Source organism: Brassica napus, chromosome A2 (genome assembly GCF_020379485.1).
Source record: "Brassica napus cultivar Da-Ae chromosome A2, Da-Ae, whole genome shotgun sequence".
NCBI lineage: Eukaryota > Viridiplantae > Streptophyta > Magnoliopsida > Brassicales > Brassicaceae > Brassica > Brassica napus.
This window is the reverse complement of record NC_063435.1, coordinates 5187226-5202469: the sequence shown is the minus strand read 5'-3', so window position 1 is coordinate 5202469 and position 15244 is coordinate 5187226. Positions and strand designations below refer to the sequence as shown.

Sequence of the window (15244 nt, the reverse complement as noted above, 5' to 3'; positions counted from 1 at the left end):
GATCCAAAATTAAATCCCACTATATAAAAGGGACTATTTTTAAGCTTCCTAAAGCTAGCCACATGCTCAAAATAATCAGGGCCAATCAAATTGCCACGTCACTGCCAAATTAGGCTTCAAATTAAAATCACGATCGGGCTTCCTGTGCGCTAACTCATTCTCCGACTCCGTATTTTTGTTTTGCGCCATCAGCCGAAGTGAAGCCAAACTCAGATAATTCACTTTCACCCAGCCCAGCCCATTAATCCCATCAATCTGATAATTCACTTTATCCCAGCCCAGCCCATTAACCCTAATCTACGTATTGTTGAGACTCAAGCCAAAGCGCACACAGCTTTCTCATCCTCTGAATAACCTAATCGCCGTCTCCCCCATTTACCTTTCTCTCATGACGACCCATCTCGAAGCCCATTCCCGAGCCACTCTCTCATAAGCATAATCCCGTGTTCTAAACATCCCGTGTTAAATTTTTTAAAACACTCATATCTTAGAAATAGTTTAGAAAATATCTTTATATAAATGTTTTTTTCTTGAATAATATTTAATTATAATTTTTTGTATCTTTTTAACTTTTATAATAAAATTATTGTTTTCAGATAGCTATAAAATATAAATAAGAATTATCTTATTTTAAATTTTTTTGATAATTTTATTATATTATTTTAAAATCATTTATTTAATATTAATATAACATATAAATTTTATATGATTAAAATAAAATTCGTTTTTAATTATATATAAAATTCATTAAGGGTATTCTTTTAATTAACACATTAGCGAATCAGTTAGAAATTAATAATAAATCAATAACCTATCTAAAAGTCTAAAACCTAATAAAATATGACAAATAAGAAAAACTAACTAAATTTTAATATAAAATAGAAATTTAATATTACTAATAAAAAATTCATTTTAATATATATATATATAATATTAATTAAGGGTATTTTTAAATTAATAAATTAGTGACTTAGCTAAAAATAAATAATAAATCAATGATTTAGCGAAAACCTAATAAAAACATGACAAATAAGTAAATTTACTAAAATTATGGATAATATAAAATATAATTGATTCTTTAATACAAAATTAAAATAAGAGTTTTGTTAAATAAAACATAAGTTTGCCGTATCGGTCTAACAAAAAAAACAATCATTAATAGTGTCGTAGGAATTATGTTTTTTCCATTAGCGAATAAAATTGAAGCATAGTGTTGGAGGATAACTCAACGTGTAGACAAGATTATGGAGATTGACATGGGAGTTGAGGTAACAGACACAACTGTTCTTTCGCAAAGAAACGCTCCTGCTAGACATCCTGGATAAATGAAAGAGACATATCTTGACTTGACTTTGTGTTAATGGATGGTGACTTTCCAATGCTGTTTGGAGTAAGGACCGATATACATGCACCAAATCACCACTGTAAGCGGAAGCTGAAGGTTTGCTATGGGCAATGCAAGTGATACTGAAGTTTAGACACAGAGAGATGGTCTTTCAATCGACTGTGAACAACTGGTTATGCTTATTCAAAAGGAGAAAGATTGGCCTGTGTTGGACTCGGAGCTCAACGAAATACAGGCTGTATCTAAAGAATTTTCTGAACTTTCTATTGCTTATATTCCTAGAGCTTTAAAATTCCGTATGAATAGCCTAGCAAAAGGTGTCCGATCACGCGCATCTCAATCAGCTTTTGTAAACCCTTTTGCACCAAGTTGGCTAGCCCCACAAGCTAGCATGAGGATGTCAAAAAAAAGAATAAAGTTAAAAGTGAAACTAAATATCTCAATGAACAAATTTATCAGAAGTCCATATTTATGTGGATGTCTATATAGGACAAACAATTTTTTTAGACAATTATAGAATATAGTCACGAAAATCAATCCTAATATATATAATTTAAAAAAACCATCAAAATTTTCAATATTACACCAAATAAGAATATAAAGACCAACTATATTCTCTTTATGTATAATGTATTGTGGTAAGATTCAAAAAAATTAACTTACTTTACAGTAAGGAAAAACTAGATTTTTAATTCCAAATTTACAATAAAAACATAACATTTTATAAAACTAAACAATTGACATAATAGTACAAAAATATGAAGAAAAAAAACAAAATACTATCCGCGCGTAGTGCGGACAAGGACCTAGTAGTAGATAAGAGAGATTAGGTCTAAAGCTTGCAGAGAGGATAAAATATTACAACGTCGGTTTGTATTAAATACTAAGATTTATTTATTAAATAGTATATGGTTTAGATTTGTTTAGGAGTTTTCAATTCCACATGGTAGTGTGTTAGCAAAGAGGATAAGACCAATTCTTTTAAACATATCCGTATCATGTCCTCGTCACCACTATCGTTACCTTTTAATATTTATTTTAACTGATTTATTGTTAATTGGACCAAATTTTTTTAGTTCCCATCACTAGTAACGACTTTACCCTAATTTTTAATGTAAAATAAGATATACCAAAGATCTATCCTCTAATATTTTTATATTGACATTTTATGTATATTGGTAATTACGCTATATCCTTAAACCAAGAATCTTGTCCGGCTTCAGATAGCTTTTTCCCGACATATGAAGAAAACATTTTTAAAAAATAATGATTTCGAATATCTTCAGTATAATATCAACTACTCTCTACGTTTTTTTAATAATTAATATTTTAGATTTTTTTTTTTCAAGTTACACATACATTTTCAATTATTAATATTAAATTTATGAACTTTGTATGTTATATGCTCCCTTATATTCTATAGTATATTTTATGAATTGTGAGTATATAAATAGTTAATGATGTTTTTGTTTTAAAAATAGAAAATTAAATAAATTTTAATATGTATATATAAATAAAAAATGTCATCTATTAAAAATTAAAAAATATTTAATTTCAAATGATTGTATTATGAACACTGAATAAAACAAAAGACAAGGTTTATTCAATCGTCAATCGTCAATCGATTCTGCTCTGTAAAGAAACATAGCAGAATCATGGTAATTCATGATGAAGATACTTTGTTAATTACATTAGTATCTTCATCATGAATTGCCATAATTCTGCTCTATTTCTCTACTTTTATTTCGGCTGATGACAGATTTAAAGAGGTGATTCGTATGGTTTCTTGTTCTATTTTATAACGTATAGACAGTTTTCGTTCGTTGTATCCATTTTAATTAAATCAATCAAAAAAGGAAGAAAATAAATCGAGAGGATAAGATTGCAATTGTAATTGAAACATGTAAGACTAAGAAAAAAGGAATGCCGGAAAAAGTTAATTATAGGATTAGGAAATTAACTTTTATTGATTACGACTGTTTTGATTCCTCATAAATTGTTTTTTTTTCTTGAAATATTTTTTTTTTAAAATTGCTAAACACAATTGAACTAGGGTTCTTAGGTTTCTTCTTTGTTTGCGTCCCAAGTTTCCCCTTCAGGTTAGTTCGAGTCGAATTAGGATTTTCCGAAACTGTGAGTGAAACTCCAGCAGACAAAAATATTATGGAGGAACCGAACATCAATGAGTTGCCAGATGACTTGATCTTGAAGATATTCTCATTACTTCCGATGTTTAAAGAGAACGTAGCAACACATCTTCTATCAAAACGGTGGGAGAATCCTTGGAAACTGGTGTCTGATGTAATGTTTGATGATGATTATGAATCATATGAGAGTTTAGTGACCTTTTTAAGTTCTGTTTACGGATCTTTGTTGTCTAAGGATCACTAAGTTCTAGAGAGATTGCATCTCAAGCTTAGTCGGAACTATTTAGATTCAGACATCAGTTTTTGGGTTAACATCGCAGTTAATCGATCTGTGAGAAAGTTGAGGATCCATATGTCTGGAAAAACGCTAAAACTGCCAAGTTGCTTGAGTACTTGCGTAACCTTAAAGTCATTGATACTCCATGCAATAAATATAAACGTTGTTCCGCCTCGTTTTCATTTGCTATCGCTCAAAAGTTTGCACCTTCTATCGGTGAACTCCTCGGGCGATGAAACTATTCCAAGTCTCTTACAAGTTTGTCCGGTTCTTGAATATTTGGTTGTAAACCAAACCAAAGATGACGATGTGATGTTCAAGGTTGTTCCGCCTTGGTTTTGTTTGCCATCACTCAAGAGCTTGCACCTTTTGTCAATTAAATTCTCGGGCGATGAAGCTCTTGCAAAGCTTCTAGAAGGTTGTGAGGTTCTTGATAATTTGGTTGTGAAACGAACCCAAGATGACAATGTTATGATATTCAATATCAATGTGCCTTCTTTGAAGAGCTTATCTGTTGAAAACTTTAAAGGGAAACGCGCATACGTTGAGGAGAATCATGGGTTTGTGATAAATGCTCCTTTGGAGAAACTGAACTTTAAAGATACATTCAGTAACTTTCTAAAGTTTGAACATATGCCAAAGGTGATCAAATAAGATCTCTCACATCAATTCAGCATCTTTCTCTCTGTTCTCTAACTTCAGAGGTAAACAGTTTCTTACTATTGGTGACCACAAGTCTAGATTTCTCTTTTTATGTTTTGTTATTCTCATTACATATTATATAATACATAGTTTAATTGCAGACTCCATACCCCAGTGGCACTATCTCCCCCTGTATTGACCATCTAGAGCTATGTACATGTTCTGGGGGATGGGCGAATCTACTTGCTTCTATACTCAATGACGCTCCACGACTTCGATCTCTCAAGCTTAAATCGGTACGGTGTATGGGACTTTTTTAGGTTACTTTAAATTTGACTAATATGTTATATGAACATATAATAACAAATACACTCGATAATAAAAATGCAGAAAATGTTTGTTTTCCCCTAGTCATACTTTTAACACGTTAATTAGCAGCAGAATCAAGTTACTAATAGCTTTATAATTGTTTGAAATATCATTCTACCATTTTTGTGTTACCTTCTTTTATAACGATTTATAATACTAACATGCATAATGTTTCTCTTTTTCGTCTCAGCAACATAGGGCCCGTTACAATGATCCGATGAACCTATGGAACGAACCAACAGTAAATCCGGAATGTTTATCAACGCATCTGGAGATCTTGGAATGGAGACAATATGAAGGCACAGAGCAAGAGAGGAATGTGGCTGCTTACGTACTAGCAAACGCTACTTGTCTAAAGATGGCGACGTTCTCAACAAGATGTCGAAACAAATATCATCGCATGCTCAAGAAGTTAAAGAAACTTAAGAGAGTTTCAGAGATATGTCAGTTGGTGTTTGAGTGAACTCTTACGTGATGGTGTGTGTCTCTGAAAGACACCTGTTTTTTTTTATAAAAACAATTATAATCTCCGGACATTCTCTAGAAGAATACAATGTTTTCGATTTAATGAAGTTGAAAAAAAGCTCCCAGGTCCGCGTCCCTAGGCGCCTCCGTTTGATGGCCCTCCTCCGATCCAAATCCGGCGCTCAGTCTTCCTCCTCCTGAAGAAGCTCGGTCTCCTCTTCCATGGCTTCAAAGGGTAAAGCTCCTCCTCCGCTGCGGTCACGACCTCCACCAGATCCACCACCATTCACGATTCCTCCGATACCGTTTGAATCTCTCATTCTCACAGAGCCACCAGAGCCGCCAAACCCTCCAGATGCGACCTTCACCTTCGTTCTTCAAGTCTTAGATCTGGAATCCCCTGCCTCAACCATGGTGTTGGGTACCACGAGTGGTGTTGCTCCTGGTGTATCCACGAGTAGAGAACTCTCTTCCACCGCACGGAGTCCAAGACAGCCGCACAACAAGCTCCTCCACCAGAATGAAGATCTGGATTTCAACAGGGCCTTTCCGATAGTTCCTCCGGTCCCTCCAGAATCTGAAGCTTTTATGCCATGGGATCTCTGCTATGACGTGGATGTGATATCCACTCAGCCTCTTCTGCTGCTTCTTCCACTGGCTGAAGTTTCTCTTATCCGCACTCTCACCATTACGGGGAGGTACTCCGTCTTCCGTTATTCCCTGGTGTCCAAGCTGATAAATTTTGTCTCTGCTGATTGCAAGTGTATCTCCTTACATTGCTCATCTTTTCAAAGTCTTGAGGACTGGGCTTTGAAGGATGAAATATTGACGGTGAATTGCTTTCTAAAGGCAGCTTTTATTACCTTAGCGCAAGCTTTTGGAGGGTATCTCTTTACTGTTATGTGCAGGTCTCAGCCAAAGCATTTTTTCACAGGGAAACCTTGGTCACACGTTGATGGACCCAGTTTTCTTTCCTTCAAGCTGTCGCAAGATGTTATGATGTTCTGGAATGACTCTTTCCCTCGTTTTGAGGATGTTACACACCCTTGGAGTTTCAGGGTGAAGTTCGTTTTACCTCTGTATGAGGAAGTTACTCTTTGTAGTACCACTTTATTACCTCATTGCGAGGCTGCTACATGGAATTGTGTCTTTGTGGCTATGGATTCTATTGTATCAGACTGGTCTACTTGGCTATGGTGGTCCTGCTCACAGCTATTAGGCTCTTCAGCTTCTCCATCTGCAACATCAATTGGACTCTCAAGTCTCCCGTGTCTTTCGGACTCAATTGTCCCCTGTTTTGCCCTACGCTTAGGGATGGATTTGAATGAGATCACAGGTTTCTTCATCTTTGAAAACCTTGTCACTCTCTTCACTCCTTTATCTTGTTGTTCTAATTTATGCACAGCAATTTGTTTAGCTGTTGCCTTTGCAAAGGGTTTAGTACCCAAACTTTGTTGTTTAAATACTCTAGTTTGAGTTGAGTATGAAATGAAACTGTTGACAAAAAAAAAAAAATCTCCGGACATTCTCTAGTTAGTGAAAACAGAGCTGTTGTTTAGCTTACATATTTGACCTAAAAAAACATTAGATGTAAGAAGGATTCCAACAATTTTAAAAACCAAAAAAATAGATTCAATAATTTCATGCATTTCAAGAAGATAATCAGAACAACGATAGATTCGTATAAATAAAATAAAAATAGATGGAATTTTATCAAACACTAGGAAACATGAATTTTTTCTCTTGTGCAAAGTAATATGAAACAATATGTAAGAATGTTCACTGTTGATCAATAACAATAGTTCTATTGGTAAATAATTACATGAATGGGATGTGGAGTATGGACCCATGAGAATGAGAGTGTCTATGACTCATCTCCACCACATGTTAGATAGGATCTTTCAAGTTCTCAAGTCAAGATTATATTATATTCTTTTTTTTTTGAAAAAGTATTATTTGATTCTTAATTCTTTGATTTGGTCTTTACGAAATGTCATAATTTTCGGAGACACTATATATTTTTAAATTGACTCGGTCTATCGAATCACATATTCAGCCAAAAGACAATGAATAATAAAACCTCACTTCAAATTTGATCATTAAGTAATAATAATCTTGTGAGACACTAAGACACGTAACACATCGTATTATCTTATCTTATCATATCATATACCAAGTGCAGAAGAAGAGAAGAGGACTTACTTATCTAAGGTAGTTAACAGGTGGTTCCAAACTCCAAAGTGCCAACAAGTATCCCAATGACGCTCCAAGACTTCATTCTATCTGGCTTAAGTCGGTATGTACTAAGGATATGTTTTTTTTTTTTTTTTTTTTTTGAACAACTGGATACTTAAATTAATGCAGAAAGAAAAGCGTTTGGGCCCTGGGCCGAGTTTAGAAAGGAACAACAGAGGGGTACAAGGCCTTAAGGGCCTGTTTAGCTAAAACATCGGCTTCTCTGTTCTGAGAACGAGGGATGAACCGGAAAAGGATAGACGCAAACTTAGATGAGAGACGATCGATGTCTTGAAGGACACCGTAGATCTCCTTGATCTGGCTGTTGCTGTTGATTGCTCTGATGAGCGTTAGGCAATCTGAGAAGATAGTAGCTGTGTGGATACCGGATTGGAGCATAACTTCCATTCCGTGTCTGAGGGCAAGCGTTTCGGCCATAAGAGGGGAGGAGACTGAATCGACGATCTGGGCCCCAGACTGAGGTCGGAGCTTTGCTAGTATGTTAGGTGAGCAGTATAAAACGGAGATGTAAATCTTTATCAATGATTTAATGATAAAAATTTCATAATCACGTTTTTTATGCATAGGTAAATAGTGTTGCAATGATCCGATGAACCTCTGGATCAAACAAGACAACAATTGTTCCGAATTGTTTAACAACAAATCTTCATGGAATGGAGACAATATTTAGACACATAGCGAGGGAAGAAAGTGGCTGCGTACATCCTAGCGAACGCTACTTGTCTAAATGTGGGGACATTCTCATCAAGATGTAGAAACAAATACATGGTAAAAAGAAAATGTCCAGTTCAGAGACATGTAATATTGTATTTTTTTGAAGACACATGATATTCTTAGGTTTCTTCGTTCTCTGCCCTAACATTAGTTTGGTGTTTCATGTCTGTGGTTTATTTTTTGAATCTCCTGATATTTCTTTATTTTGTGAAAACAGAGTAGGTTTTGTTTACACATTTGAAAAAAATAATCTACCTATAAGATTTATGCTCTTTACCATCTCAAGAAGATAACAAGAACAAAGAGATTCGTAGTTTACATGTTTGAAAAAAATGACCTACGTATGCATTTCAAGAAGCTAATCAGAACAAAGGGATTTGTAAATAGAATAATAAAATAGATGGAAATTTTTCGAAAACTTGTAAACTGTTTTGAATAAAGAAGAGAAGACAAGAGAAGAGAGGAATTGGTGTGTGTTATTCCATGAGTAATGAGTCCTTTATATAGGATTACAATAGCTTGCGGACAAAGCCACTTGGAGAATAAGTAAAACTTGGAGAACAAGTATATTTAAGACTTGCCATAATGGCATCACCATAATATTCATAACACTCCCCCTTGATGTCCATTATGCACGTAAGATGCTGCCTCGTTAAAAGCCTCACCAGAAAAACCCAATAGGAAAAAACCATAGTTAAAGGAAAAAGAGTGCAGCGTGCAATGACTTCCCCTCATGTGTACATACGTCGAGATCTCTGAGACAACGTAGTTCAATAAGATGAGTGAGCTTCTTGAAAGTAGCAGGGGTAGCGTCTTGGTGAATGAAACAGCCAAATATTTACTCGAACGAAGTTGTAGGAAATGAACTTCGCCATTCTTCAGTAGTGCATGAGTCTTCATGATCTGATCATTTCTTGGATTCCTTTTATCTCCAGAACAATGATAGATTTTCATCTCCCAAATTGTAACATTCTTTTTTGGGTGTCTATCTTTTGTGTGTTCTTTGTTGCCTCGTTAAAACCTTGTCATGGAAAAATCCAGTGGGATAAAAACAATGATGAGGGAAAAGAGTACAACCACACATATTTCACATTTCTTCTCCGGAAAGCAATATCTTCAGGATATGCATTCCAATCAGATAAATCTCTTTTGAACTTGAGAATATCGTAATACTGTTTCCATTAGAGTATTCAAGGTCTATAGATTTCTGGTCCACAATTCTTATTTGATAAAGACAATATTTTCTTGGTCTATTTGGACTTCAAACCAAACTTCTTACATACAATCGTCTAGACATTCATCTCGTACATACGAATAACTCATTCGCAACTATGAAAGTTACTATTATGACTTTCTTTCTTGTCATATGAAATTACATCTTTTGTTATGAAAAAGATTAGTAATTTGCTCAATAACACTTTGAATATAGTACTTCAAGACCAAACATATATGAGCATCTTAAATAAAATCCTTCAAGGATCTTTGCGATAACATCTCATTTTAGATCTCCAATTTGGAATACATAAAGACAATATTGTATTGTCAAGAGCTTTCTTCCAAAATATAATTTCCTATAACTCTTCAGGAGTTTTTGATTATATTCAAATAAATGATTCTATTGATCTATAATCTCTTGATAAATATAAAGATATATTGATTAACTTCAAATATTTCATATATCCCATAAAACATATTTCGATCGAATAGCTAGAGTTCCCGGGAACATTACTTTGATTCAACAATCCTTCAGGGATTACATCTTTTAGGGATTCTATCTCTTAGGGATTACCAGTTTCCAGTGGGTTGTATAACTCAAGTTCTTCTTTTATTGCCAGACAAATAAGGAACATGAAAGTAGTTGTATCTACCACATGAGACTATGTCTCTTCACAATAAATTCCATATTGATCTTTATTTGGTGCAACAACTCATTTCTATCCCACTTGTTTTACACCTTCTAGTGTATGGACTACTGGTCCAAATACTTCTCTCTTTTACAAGAGTTTTTATCTTTGTCTATTGCTTCTTTCTGATTTGGCCAATCATCTCTTTGTGTACACTTTTCAATAGACTTTCTTTCATGATCCTCTTTCTCATTTATCATATCAACTGCTATTTTACATGCATAAATATCATCGACGTCGATTTGTCTATTCGTTCCATTTTATTCTATACATGACATAACTTATTGAGATCTCTTCATTGTCTCATGTACCTGAATTCTTTCAGTCATGTTTAATGTCTCTTCTGGAGATCATTCACAAACTCTTATTCCTGTTGACCATTACTTTATGCTCCTTTCATTTACGAGGATTTTTATCTTTGGAACCAATATGTTTACTACGCGTCAGGCGTAACTAGCAGTTTGATATTGTTCTTCTGGAACATCAATTCTTATTTGGAGCATTTACAGCTGGTATATGTGATTTGATCACTATATTTATTTGGGTCAGTAAATGTGTCTGGCAACTGATTTACTAAGCTATATAATTGAATTATCTTTTGGACTTATCTTTAGTCCGAGGATCAATGATAATTCATTCGAACTTATATTCTTTTCCAGCTGTTTATTTTCTCCCCTTTATGTTGGAAATGCTAATTCACTTTTAGCATTCAAATCGAGCCTTACTTATATCCTTCAGGGATGGCTAAAGATTCTTAAGTATCAATGAAGATTCATATCCAACATATAATTTCAACCTCATTTGAGAATCCATCTTAATTAAAGCTATATGGTGGAGCAATTGGAATGTATATCGCACATCCAACATTCTTTGATGGAAAATGATTGATTTCTAACCCAATACCAATGACGGGGAGAACCAATAATTACTTGTTGGCTTTATGCGATTAGTGTTGCTCAAAATGTTTAACACTTATCCAATGATTTTCTATAGTCGTGAGAGACTTTAAGAAGTGGATTCAACGGTATTATAAAGATGCATAGTGGGTGATCAGTCCACTAACATCTCCTTTATTTATGCCAATTACTTTATTTGGCTGGTGAACACCGTATTACCATTTTATCTTATGAGCAAGCAACATATGTGAAATCATTCGCAAGAATCTTCTAGTTCTTCAATGAATATTAACTAAATCTTTATGTATCTTTTCGCATCATTACTGAACAAAAATGGTTTAACTGGTTCATGCCAAATATTTTGTAAACTTCTGGTTTACTATATATATATTTCCACTACAATAATTTTTTGTGTAGTACAAAATGGCTATAGATACTTTCTTTAAAATACTTATACCGCTTTAAGCATTTCTTTTGCTTATTTTCTCAACATAAGTGTCTCAAAATTCCAGAGATTACTTTGAGAATGATTCATCAGTCTTAGTTTTAGTGCAAACATAATCTTCTGGATATTTCACTTATCATAAAATGTGAGATTCTTTAACTCTTCCCCTCGAGATGATATTACTATAGGTTTATCAATCTCGAATGAATCTCATTTTTTGAATCAATAACCTACCCTACATGGGTCATGTATTCTTTCTCAAATCATTTTAACTTTTGAGACTTATAAGAATATGATGCAATAAGGATTTTAAATTGCATTCTTATGTGTAGTAATATTATGTACTCTTCTGGAGCATCATATATATCCTTTTCTTGAATAATCTATAAGGTTTTACTACCTTGTATTGTACTCACAATAATTTTCTCTCATATTTGGATGATTGAATCATATCTCTTATCATCTTTATTTTCTCAACTTCAAGTGAGAGAATGAGTTTTAAATAGAAACTCTTGGGTATTTCTTTATTACCATCTTTATTTCTCAACTTCAAGTGAGAGTATGAGTTCTAAAAAGAAACTCTTTGGATCTTGACCTTATTTATATCCACATTCACGTTTACAACCACTTTTATGTTCATTTTCTTGAACAATACTATTTGTGTTGATTTTCTTTTTCAATATAAAATGGCATATTCTCTTCAGGAAAATGATTATAATCAACTAGACATGATTTAACATCTAATTTCGATAGCTCATTATTTTTTTCAGTCTCAAAGAAATAAAATATAGTTATAAATCTCCTTCTTTTTTTTTCAATCGTTTGTCTACTGGACAACATTACTTATATAATATATTGTACTTTAATACATATGCATCATTAAAAACTTCTTCGAAAAATTTTACTTTTAAACTCAACATCCAACATAGTTGAGATTTATTTACAGACTTCAGGTCTTGTAATCTTTAGTTGCAAGATACACAATGAGGTAATCACTTCTGGGACTATACCTTTCTTTGGATTGTTTTCCAAAACTTATAGATCTTTTAGAAAGTAAATAAGCTATATATTCATATATTTGTGTACAAAATGTATAAGGCAATATCAATATTTTATGTTTAATGCATAAACGTTTCTCTGAAGTCATAATGTAAACCGACGAACAATTGAATTACTAATCATTCTTATCAAAATTTTCGAAGGTCAACCATATAATCTTTAAGCATTAAACAATGCACAGCTGTAAAACTAAGTCTATATGCAGCCGTAAATTATATGCTTTAGGAACATCAATTACTATGCTTTTACATTAAATTATATGTATCCGTGAATAACAATATGCAACTGTAAACAAGAGCAACATTAATAGTATCAACGCGTGTAGTAATCTCATGCCTATATGATGCCTTTTCAAACAAAGATAAGATATTCTTACTAATTATCATATATATCAACAACAGTTATATATGTGCAGCCGTAAAACCAATATTAATGAAAGTAAGGGATGCAGCCGTAAAGTTAAATACGAATGCTAAACTTATCAATACAATTATGCAGTCGTAATGATAATATGCAGCCGTAGTGATAATAGCTGAATAAACATCTATATGTAACATGTATAAGAGATGCGACAGATCTTAGCTAAACATGCATACATAGCTAAGCAAGAAGAAAATTTACCTAAAATCTAATCAGTTTCACTTGAGTTTTAGAAGCGTATTCAATCAATTGTGATATTAATACTATAAAACATGTTCAGTTGATATGCAGCCGTACGAAACATGTTAATATGCTAAGTGAAACAAAAATAAACAAATTTTCAAAAACTCAAATAAGCATTAGCTTGTCGACAAGATCTCATTTCGATCGAGTGATTTTATTTCCTTGAAACAAGAGTAAATCAATATTGTCGACTAAAGCTCCTAAGCTCATAGTATGTATGAGTCCATTTTTACAAACCATGAATTGATAATAAACATGGTTTGAAGAAGGATTGAATATAGACTAAAAATATAACATAATAAAAATCAATACCTATTAGTTCAAGGTCGCTAGAGATCGTGCTGATAACGTGTTTTGAATAAAGAAGAGAAGACAAGAGAAGAGAGGAATTGGTGTGTGTTATTCCATGAGTAATGAGTCCTTTATATAGGATTACAATAGCTTGCGGACAAAGCCACTTGGAGAATAAGTAAAACTTGGAGAACAAGTATATTTAAGACTTGCCATAATGGCATCACCATAATATTCATAACATAAACATGAAATTTGAGTTTGCGTTTAAGAGCATCTGTAGCTCATTGTTTCTGAAATAACATTTGGATTTGAATTATCTTAACTCATCTTTATATTTTCCTCTAAAATAGAAATTGCTATTTTTTCTTTCTATATTTGAACGAATAAATATCAATTTCTATTTTTACTATAATGTTATTTTAGATGAATACATTGAAATAAATAATTGCAGAATTTTTCTATTTTTTTTTTAAGTTAGTAAAATACAATGGAGATGGTTTAAACTCATGGGTTGTTTGTTGCCAAAGTCGTTAGGTTTGTCCATCAATTAAAATTATCTTGGGAAAATTGTTTTTTTAGAGCAAAAAAATGATAACTATATTCCTTTAGACTAATCTCATATACTTTATGTTTCATTAGGTTAATTATTTTCAAAATTGCAATAATGCCCTTAAAGTTGTAGTTTTTTGTTTTTTCGTCTTTTTTTAGTTTTTTATTAAAAAAAATCATTTTTTTCAAAATATGAAAGTGAATATTTCCAAATCTTTTGTTTCCATATTTTTAGGGACTGATTTCTTATCCGTAGAATACAACTAATCTGTAGAAATTATTTTCTACGGGCTTTTAGAATTATAGTAATGTGTAGATTTTGATTTTTACATGTTTTAGATTTACAGTAAATCTGTAGAAGTAGGTTTCTACGTGTTGTAGATTTATATTAATGTGTAGATTTTGATTTCTAAATATTTTAGATCGGTAGGTTAAGTGCAGAATGTGCATTCTAAATATTTTTAGAACACTCTTATTTACGTAGATCACGTATTCTAAATATTGTAGATTCAATGAAAAAGTGAATTTTGTTTTCTACTTCGTAGAATGCCATTTCTAATTTATTTAGAACATAATCTGAAATTTATGATTTAAACATTTTTAGAACTGAAAAAAATACGACTAAATTCATATTGGTATTTTATCTTCCTCTTTTTAAACTTAGGGGGCGACTGGTTTTCCCGCTACCACCCGCAAACGCAGCTTTTGCGGTTGATAGCGGTTGTCGGCGGTTTGCAACAATCACTCAAATCGCTCTAAAACGCTTCAAAACGCTCCGAATCTCATAAATTCAAAAGCTGGCTCCAGCTAGCGTTTGCGGTTGCGGGCGGTTGCGGGAGGGTAAAAAAAATTTCTTTTTTATAAAACAATATATATACAAAAGTAAAAATATTCAATAAAAAAATTTAAAATTGAAATTATGAAAATATTAAAATATATCTATTATATTTTAATTAATATTATAAAATTTTATAATAAAAACAATTTCAATAAATTTTCAAAAATTAAAGTTATAACTTTCTAAAATATAAATTTTATATTTATTATAATTTTATGATTTCTGATATTTTTATAATTATATTAAATGTAAATATTGTTAATTTATTATTTGACTGTTACCGCATTAGATAGTTAACCAGTCATAAGTCACCCGCAAACGCACCAATATTTAACCGCAGTACCAGTCGTACAAATCTCTTAAAACTGCTAGAAACCGTAA

General features: G+C 32.6%; 1 long non-coding RNA gene and 1 pseudogene across 1 annotated transcript; both read left to right on the top strand.

The window, feature by feature from the left end:
• The first annotated feature begins 2229 nt into the window (after positions 1-2229).
• Positions 2230-6745, top strand: LOC106389475 (annotated as a pseudogene).
• Positions 6746-6782: 37 nt separating this feature from the next.
• LOC125583670 lies at positions 6783-8486 on the top strand. Its single transcript, XR_007320709.1, has 3 exons — positions 6783-7541; positions 7610-7986; positions 8068-8486. It is a non-coding gene; the product is annotated as an uncharacterized LOC125583670 (long non-coding RNA).
• The last annotated feature ends 6758 nt before the right edge of the window (positions 8487-15244 follow it).